Source organism: Solanum pennellii, chromosome 9 (genome assembly GCF_001406875.1).
Source record: "Solanum pennellii chromosome 9, SPENNV200".
Lineage (NCBI taxonomy): Eukaryota > Viridiplantae > Streptophyta > Magnoliopsida > Solanales > Solanaceae > Solanum > Solanum pennellii.
Window position 1 is genome coordinate 61,072,131 of NC_028645.1, and position 10,223 is coordinate 61,082,353.

Consider the following 10,223-nt stretch of genomic DNA (forward strand, 5'->3'; position numbering starts at 1 on the left):
TAACCTCATTCTTTTAGTTCATCAAGCCTTCTTTTATACCAAGGCATCATCATTAATAGAGTGGATTTAAGGTTTTTAAGATTCCACAGTATCATCATTATAATCCATCACAATTTACGTAATCATAATCATGCAACAACACAATTAAGCGCATAGAAGACTTTACAATACCACCCAATACATATCAATCGCTATTAAGAGTTTACTATCACATAGCATAAACCATAACCTACCTTCACCGAAGAATCGTGATCGAACAATCTACTTCTCCAATGTCCTTGATGTCTCTTCGTTCTTCTCTCTCTCTCGCTCGTTCTCTCTTCTTTTCTTTTTTAAATTTTTCTCTTCTTCGAACCCTTTTTCTTTTACCCTAATTATCATGTGATTAAGTATAAAAGATGACAAAAGTAACCCACTATTTATTTCAAGGTTATCTCCTTTAATCCCCGACTAAATAAATTATTAACATTAACCCACTAATTTTATAATTATAATCAGGAATAGTCCAAAACACCCCTTTAAAACTTTAGCAGAAATCCGACCCAGGTGGAATTACGCCACTCGTGACGGCCCGTCGTACCTGCGACGGTCCGTCCTGCACGTCCGTCACAAAGTTCAGAGACTCAATTTCAGTAAAAGGTCTGTGACGGTCCGTCGTGGCTACGACGGTCCGTACTGCAGTTCCGTCGTGAAGTTCAGAGAGTTGATCCCGGTACCCAGATTTTCAGAGTTTTAAGTGTTTTGGAACGATGACCCCCGACGGTCCGTCGTGACCATGACGGTCCGTCGACTGTTCCGTCGACTCAGCCAGTTTCTATCAAAATAATCTTGCTGCTCGAATCGACTAAACAGGTCGTTACAGAATTAATATACCATCTTTATGAAAGTGATTCATATATACCCTAACTTATATAGAAATGACTTACATATATTTTTTTCCTCTAACGAAAATGAAAAAAATAATTTTAATTTTATTTTTTTCAAAAAAGAATGTAATCACAAATGAGTATATTTAATCCTCCTCAAATATATATGTGTATATATATAAAGTCAAAAGAATAATTTCTGTATGAAAGAAAAATAAAAATAAGAATAAGAAACTCAAATAATTATAATAAAAAAAAGTTTAAAAAATAACTTATGTATGAAAAATATTAAAATATACCTTGAAATTTGCTAGAAGAATCATATATACCCCTAAATAATTTTTTAAAAAAATTAAGAGCCTAAATATAAATTTAAAACTAATTTTGTCACTTCCGTTAAATAAAGGGTATATATGAGCTCATTTTGTGATGGTCGGGGTATACATGAGCCGTTTGTATAACGGTAAGAGTATATATGAGCTACTTTCGCTACGAATGACATATCAACTCCACTTTCAGATCAAATATTTCTTCAAATTTAAGAAAAATCATTCACATGCATAACTAAGAAAATATTTTCCAAAACCCTACTTGATCCTTTAATTTCTATTTATTCTTATCCAAACTCCGTATCGCATCCTCCCATTTAAAAAAAATATTAAAAATTTCAAATTTATGATTCTTTTTCCCTCATGCATCCCTACCTCCCTATCCCATACAAAAAATTTATTTTTGAAAAATATTTCAAATTTATTTTTTACCTCACGCCCCTCCACCCCCCTAAAAAGGTCACCCCGTCAAACTTTTTCTTTTTAGAAAAATATTTTTGAAAACATTTCAAAATTTAAAAAGTTTATTTTTGTGCCACCACCATAGCTATCCCACCCAGGTCATTCTCGTTAATTTTTTAAAAATAATTTTCAAATTTTATACAACTCCCATTCCTATCCCACCCCGTCAAAATTATTTTTAGAAAAAAATTATTTTTGAAAATAATTTTCCTAGTTAAGGTCAGAGGTCAGAACTCAAGATCGGATATTGGAACGATCATCTTCTCCACTTTCTTATTTTGCACATAGAGAACATGTTTTTTCTTCTGACTTTCTCTCATTTGCGGAACGAAGAAAGCGGGTCTTATCTTAGTTTGAGTGTCGAGATCGGGTCCTAGATAAATTATCAGGGTTGTTTTTAGATAGCAATTATTTTCCTTAAAGTGTATTTGATATTCTCAAGCAAAAAATAAAATATATTTTATGACGAAACATGAGAAAATAAGTTAGAGATTTATTTATTTTCCAAGAAAATATTTTCTAGGAACCAAACATACCCTTAACGTAAAACTCTATCCTTTTTATATTTACTCGTCAAATATTTTCTTTAATTTTAATTTTGTATGCCATTTTTGACAAACTAAAATTCCTAGCATTTGAAAAATTTACAAAAATCTCTACATAGGAACGTTCAGTGATAAAATCAAAATTGAGACGCGATGATGTGTTCAAAACTGAAACGTGATGTATCAGGACATTTTGAAATGTATCTGGATTTTCAATCAAATGTAAACGATTTTTATAATTTAAAAAGAGTAGGGATAAGATGTAACTAATTGTTAAGAGTAGGGATAAGATAGTAATTTACTCTTAACACTATGCGATTCGTATAAAACTCTCTTAATTGTAGAATTATTTTTCAAGCCCTAATAATGAGCATCAATTAATATAGATAATACGGTAAATAAACATTTTAATAATTGTTTTCTTAACTGATGAGCCAAATATAAATATGATGAGTAACGGTTAATAAAAGAAGTAATTTTTTAAGCTAACAACTCTTAGTTATTTTTAAGGAAGAGAATTTTTATAATATATATATATTCTAACAATTCCTAACAATTTAATAAATATATGAATTCTCCAAATAGTCCTTCAAAAATGTTAAGATAACTTTTATAATTAAAATGGTAAAGAAGGTCATTGGACACGTGATTGCCGAACGATCTAATTTGACAAGTTTATAAATCTACCATCAATAGAAAGGAAGATAAAATGGTGGACACTTGACCTTTCAAAGTGATGTTGAGTGTGCATGAAAATATGATAGAATTTCAAAGACATGACATAGAACTTATAATATAAAGTTATGAAGCACATACAAATAATTAGTCCATTATGACGAGAATATGACTTGCGGTAAACATCGTGATTGTTTGCCCATTCTTAAAGTGAATGTTTTAAAATATGATTAAAAGTATGGATAAGAACATATTTATGTATAGCTAGATAAATTTCACATTCGACCTTTACGGGAGGTTTGAGAGAATAAAAGAAAATATTTTGGCATTTCATTTGGTCAGGAACTTTGAGTACATCGTAAGTATATGTTATGTTTCAATATAAATTATCATCATATATTATTATAAGTGGGAAGCTTTAACCATCAAAGTTGGATTACCATTTTGCCCCTTTACTAAATTAAAATAAATTAATTATTTTTTAAATACTAATATTTAATTACATAATGGTAGAATATGAAGTCCAACAACTACACTTTAATTTTTTAGTTATGACATTATAATTATAATTAATTAGGTTAAATTAAATTAGAGTAGAAAACAATAATGTATGAAACTCTTCTAATTTTGTGATTCTTTGAATTTTAATATTAACATAAATTTATCTATTATGAAAAATTAATGTATGAAACTCTTCAAATTTTGTGATTCTTTGTTTTTTTGAAACTAAAATAAATTTATCTATCATGATTCAATGTGTCCCATTAAAAAAATTTAGTAGGTGAAAAGACAATCAAATATCACTATAAATACCAATTAATTGCTTCCTAGGCCATCACATTCTTTTCTTTTCTGTCATCTTCTATTCTCTTTTCTTCTTCCTAGATTAAGATATGAATACATGTCGTCAAAAAGCCAACTAGGGAGAAAAACAAATAGCTTCATTCTTAAATTAAAAGAGAAACTTTCTTACAAAATAGTTCAACTGTTAAACTTAACAGTATAAGATATGACTTATGTATTCCTTTAGATGTTTTTTGTGTTAGATTATGATTTTAAGTTTTTCTTTTTTATTTTTGTCACGGCCCAAAAATGGGTGTGATGTCACTTGTCTTATCCCACCAAAACAAGTCAGTCTAAAACCCAATATCTAACAAAGTGCGGAAACAAACAACAATCCAACAACAGTTTCTATTATGAAAACAAGTCAACTTAATTCTTCAATCCCTAAAATCAGGTTGTCACGTGCACAAGCCTCTAATGTAAATATTAGAATTGAAATAAATTATGAGTCTAAAATGAAACTGTCTTTTAAGTAAAAACAAAGTCATAAACTGGAGTATGAAAGTTCGCTGTAATGACAAGCAGCTCTCCTCACAATCCTCCACAAGATGCCTCGGAAATGAAGAGAATCAGAGGTATCACGAAGATCCGGGCTCGTAACCTACAAAAGTTTATAGAAGCAAGAGGTGAGTACCAAATCAAGCGGTACCCAACAAGCAAACCTCTACAAGTTAAGTGAACCAAATACGGGTACTCCTTACACCCTATCAGAACCTACACCCTACAGTATAACAATTCACAGTTTACCAAGCACACAACTCAACACCCACACTCTATCAGCTTACATATTCTCAATAACAACTCAATATTCAACAGTCTCAAGTTTTATAGAAAAACACTCATAATATCAGCAAAAACGTGTTCAAGTTCATCAATAATAAAAATGTTTAATGGCATGAGATGCAATGTCAAGTATAGTGATGCATGTCTTTCCTAATGATACACACCCGTTGTCTCTCAGTCTGGGACCCATGGGGGACATATTTGTCCATGCATCTTTCGCGGTGCATGACACGATCCTCGATAATAGTAACCGTCGCGGCGGGCGATACATCCCTCGAAATATAATATCCATCGCGGCGCGCGATACAACCCTCGAAATGGTACATCGTCTTATCACAATCATGTCTCAAATACAATGCAAATGACATGCTCAAATGAAAAATGAGGAGATAATCATTTTGATAACAAAGCATAATTTACAACACAGAATACAACACCAACAAATAAACAACAAGTCTCCAAATCATTCTCAACACCACACAAGGAAATACACGAATTTCATACGCTTAACAAGGGTTTAGAAATCCACTTGCCTCTAATAATCAACAATTCACTCGGGGACTTGAGCCTTCCCTTTCCGTTGAGCTTCTAAATTAATGCAATCTATTCAAGTACATAAACACAATAAGATTTCGAAACTAATAACACCCATATTAGTATAAGTTTCCTAAGTTTCAAGCCTAAGGTTAAGCTTCAACTTCTCCAATATCACCATTCTAATAGTGTTCATGTAATACTTAATTCTATCCAAAGAAAAAAAAAACAATTCTAACACCTTTTTATGTTAAAAGATAATTATATTATATTCTGACCCTCAATTTACAGCCTATGCTTAATCCATAACCAAATGACAATGTATAATAATACCTCAAGAATTTCGTGACTTAATCTAACTGGAAATCGTAGTGTAGATTGTATTGAATATATATATATAACTACTAACCATTCAGTTCCATAAACGACCAATTGATCTAAAATATATTAGAATAATAATTACATTGTTTCTTGTCTCTAATTTTATCGAAAACTTCCAGATTGATGCAAAGCATCATGGGAATCATCACTGACACACTTGCTTTATTATAAATATCACTATAATAATTTAATTATAATAATAAAATAATGGATAGGCTCTTACGAAATCAAATAACTAATCAAATTTTCTACAGGGACTATTGTTGATAACTACATATTTTCCTTCATTCCACCTCACTGTTCACCCCATTAATGAGTTTTGTCCTTTTCCCCTTTTCAATATTCCAACAATCAATCTTAAGTTATCAATAATCAGACATCCAACTAACATATTAATTATATAAAAAGGGAAGAAACTCAACTACTTTACGTCTTGATTCACTAATTTTTCCTTTGTTTGTTTTCTCTGCCATCAGTTCTTTCGATAGCAACCACGTTGTCCTCTTCTTATTCTTTTTTTTAGTTATGACCCATATGTTAACCCCAAATAATGTAATTCACTTTAACCCATGGTGTGTATATTATATTTAATGATAAATTTAGTTCATTAACTATCCAATAATTAACTCAAGTTACACTAGTATTCATAATTTCCAAAAAAAATATTCCGGGTCATTACATTATCCACCACTAAAAATCATGTTCGTCCTCGAACATAAGATGAAAGAAAGTGCACGAAGCTTAAAAAAGTTGTGAATATCTAGAACGCATGTCTAACTCTGTCTCCCAAGTTGCCTCTCCCACAGATCGGTGATTCCACAGCACCTTCACTGAAGCAATCTCCTTGGTTCTAAGCTTTTGAACCTGCCTATCCAAAATAGCTATAGGCTCCTCCTCAAATGTCAACTCTGGACCCAACTCCACAGAATCAAGTGAAAGCACATAAGATTCATCCGTAATGTACTTCCGAAGCATAGAGACATGAAAAGTAGGATGAACTGCAGACAAACTAGGTGGCAAGGCTAACTTATAGGCCACCTCTCCCACTCGGCTTAAAATCTCAAAAGGTCCAATGAATCTAGGACTAAGCTTGCCCTTTATTCCGAACCTCATCACACTCTTCATGGGTGATATTCGGAGCAAAACATGATCACCCTTCATAAAAACTAAGGCTCTAACTCTTCGGTCTGCATAACTCTTCTGTCGACTCTGAGCTGTCAACATTCTATACTGAATCATATGGACTTTCTCCATAGCATCTCTAAGCAAGTCTGTATCCAAATAGTCCATCTCCGCTGAATCAAACCAACCAATCGGAGGGGCCATCTAGATACTAGAGTGATAACTGTTATTGTAGGCAAACTCTGCTAAGGGTAAATGTCGATCCCATCTAGCACCGAAATCGATCACACACGCTCGAAGCATATCTTTCAACACCTGAATCGTGCGCTCAGACTAACTATCTGTTTGAGGGTGAAAGGATGTACTCATATCTAACTGAGTACCCAGACTATGCTGTAATGCCTTCCACAATTGAGAAGTAAATAGTGAACCTCGATTTGATATGATAGAAATAGAAACTCCATGTAGTCGCACAATCTGACTGATATAAAGCTCAGCTAAATTTTCTACCGTATACTTCACCCGAAATGGAATAAAGTGGGAAGACTTGGTCCGCCTATCAACAACAACCCAAATAGAGTCATAACCACCCGCTGTGGTCGGCAAACCCACAACAAAGTCCATAGTAATCCACTCCCACTTCCAAGTAGGAATAGGCATCTTCTGAGATACACTCCGGAGCCACTAATGCTCACACTTGACCTGCTGGCAAGTCAAACACCTCAAAACAAAGTCTGAAATATCCATCTTCATTCCATACCACCAGTAATGATGACTCAGATCATGATACATCCTCGCCTCTTCCGGATGGATGGAATATCGAGAACAATGAGCCTCCTCAAGAATTAATCTAATCAAATTGCCCATCTTGGGCACACAAATCCTACCTTCGATCCCCAAGACACCATCAAAATCAAGGACAACCTCTTTAACTTTCCCTCTCAATAATTTGTCTCGAATGAGACATAACTTCTTATCATCAAACTGGTGTGCACGAATCTGCTCGACTAAAGAAGACCGAGCCTCAATAAAAGCAATCATCCCATAACTCTCTTCTGAAATCTGAAAGCGGACAAGATTGTTAGCTAATATCTGCACATTTCTAGCCGATGGTCTCTCCTCAATACTAAGCGCTGCAAGACTCCCCATGCTAGGAGTCTTCCTACTCAGGGCATCGGCCACAACATTGGCCTTCCCCGGATGATGCAAAATGGTCACATCATAGTCTTTCAACAACTCAAGCCATCTCCGTTGCCTCAAGTTCAAATCCTTCTGACTAAAGGTATACTGAATATTTCGATGATCAGTGAAGATCTCAGAATGCACCCTATACAAATAATGACGCCATAACTTAAGTACAAATATCACAGTCGCCAACTCCAAATCATAAGTAGGGTATTTCTCATGGGACTTCAACTTTCTTGAAGCATAAGCAATCACTTTCCCCTTCTGCATCAACACACTGCCCAATCCAACTCCTGAAGCATCACAATACACATTAATGTCTAGACCCTCCTCAGGTAGAGTCAACACAGGAGCCGAAGTCAACAAAATCTTGAGCTTTTTAAAGCTCTCCTCACACTCATCAGACCACTGAAAACTCACTTCCTGTCGAGTCAATCTAGTCAATGGAGCTGCAATAGTAGATAAACTCTGAACAAATCATCGATAATAGCCTTCCAATCCCACAAAACTCCAAATCTCAGTAGGTGAAGTAGGTCGCATCCAACCTCTAACTGCCTTAATGTTTGCCGGATCTACTCTAATACCTTCCTTGGAGACCACGTGTCCCAAGAATGTCACAAAAGTAAGCCAAACACTTTGAGAACTTGACATACAACTTCTCTTATGTCAACCTTCAAAGTACAATCTTCAAGTGTCGAACATGGTCTTCCTCAGTCTTGGAGTAAACCAAGATGTCATCGATGAAAGCAATCACAAAAGAATCACGGTATGGTCTAAACACCCCATTCATCAACTCCATGAATGCTACAAAGGCATTAGTCAATCCGAAGGACATCACTAGGAAATCATAATGCCATACGGGGTCTAAAAAGCTGTCTTAGGGATATTTGATGCCCTAATCTTCAACTGATGATACCCAGACCTCAAATCAATCTTAGAGAACAATGATGCTCCCTGTAGCTGATCAAATAAGTCATCAATACGTGGAAGAGGATACTTATTCTTCACCGTTACCTTGTTCAACTGTCTGTAATCAATGCACATGGGGATAATACATGTAATAACAGCATCAGAGGTCTCCGCCGCAGTTCTCCCTAGGAAAGCATAAAAGTGGCCCCCTCTTCCACCTCTAGCCTGGGTGGTACCTTTACCCCCACTCTGCTGAGCTGCAACACCTCTACTAGAAAATCCACTATCTCTACCTAACTAAACTCTACCACTACCTCTACCCTGCAGTGCCGGTGACCAAGTTTGAAATGAAGAGCTAGGATGGGTCCCACCACGACCCCTCTGAGAAGTACACTGACGCATCAGGTGATCAGGATCTCCACAAGTAAAGCAAAATCTCTGTCCTGGGAACTGCTGTGTGGACCCTGAAAACCCACTATAATTGTCTCGACCTATAGGTCGCTGTTGTGAACCGTACGATCCCGAACCCGGGCTATAAGAACCCCTAGATGTCGGACCACCTTTGGATGTCGGCATAGATGCATGAATGGGTCCCCGCTGCTGAAAGAAACCATTCCCTCTTTGTGATCCCCTACCTCCAGATGAGGCACCATGAAATTGACCTGATGTATGGGCCCTTTTAGGGTCCTCAACTCCTCTCTCTCCATCAATTTTGCCTCTTTGGCGTCCCTTACAATGGACTGGAAAGAAGCCCCCTCTCTAGATGTCCGGAACACAGTTGTCCTGATAGAGAAAGTCAATCCCCTCATAAATCTGTGGATCCTCTTTGTCTCATCTGAAATAATAGTCAACGCATGCCTAAACAACTGGCAAAAACATGCATCATACTCTGTAACAGATAAACCATAATGTCTCAGATTTTCAAACCTCAAGTGACTCTCCTGTCCACGCTCCAAGGGATCGATCATGGAATGTACTAGAAAACTTCTCCCAAGTCACTGGAGGATATCCTACTAGCAAAGCCCCCGAATAAGTCCTCCACCACTCTCTCGCTGGCCCACGAAACTGGAGTGTAGCATATCGAACCCCATGTGACTCAGCGAATCCAACCACCTCTAGCAACTCTCAGCATGTAGTCAGAAACTCATGAGCGTCCTCGCTCTTGCCACCCTGAAACTGAGGTGGGTCCATCTTTCAAAATCTCTCATAGCTATGCTGATCATCCTCTGTAAGAACAAACACTGGTGCAACTTGACCCCCAACTGCTGGTGCAACATCATTTTGAACCGTGGGATCCACTGGTAGCTGCCCCACCGCATCCTGAACAACTGGAGCTTACTACTGCTCTTGGGTCTAAGTAAAGCCCTCCAACACACTTAACACCCTCAATAATGTATCCTAAAGCAAAGGTGTGACTGCAGGCTCTAGAGTAACCTGATCCTCTCTATCATCAATTTGAGGCTCTATAAAGACCTCTCTAGCACGACCTCTCACTGGTGCTGCTCCACGAGCACAACCTCTGGCTAGTGTCGTACCACGAGCACGACCTCTAGCTCGAGCTCTACCCCTACCCCTAGATGGGGCCTCCA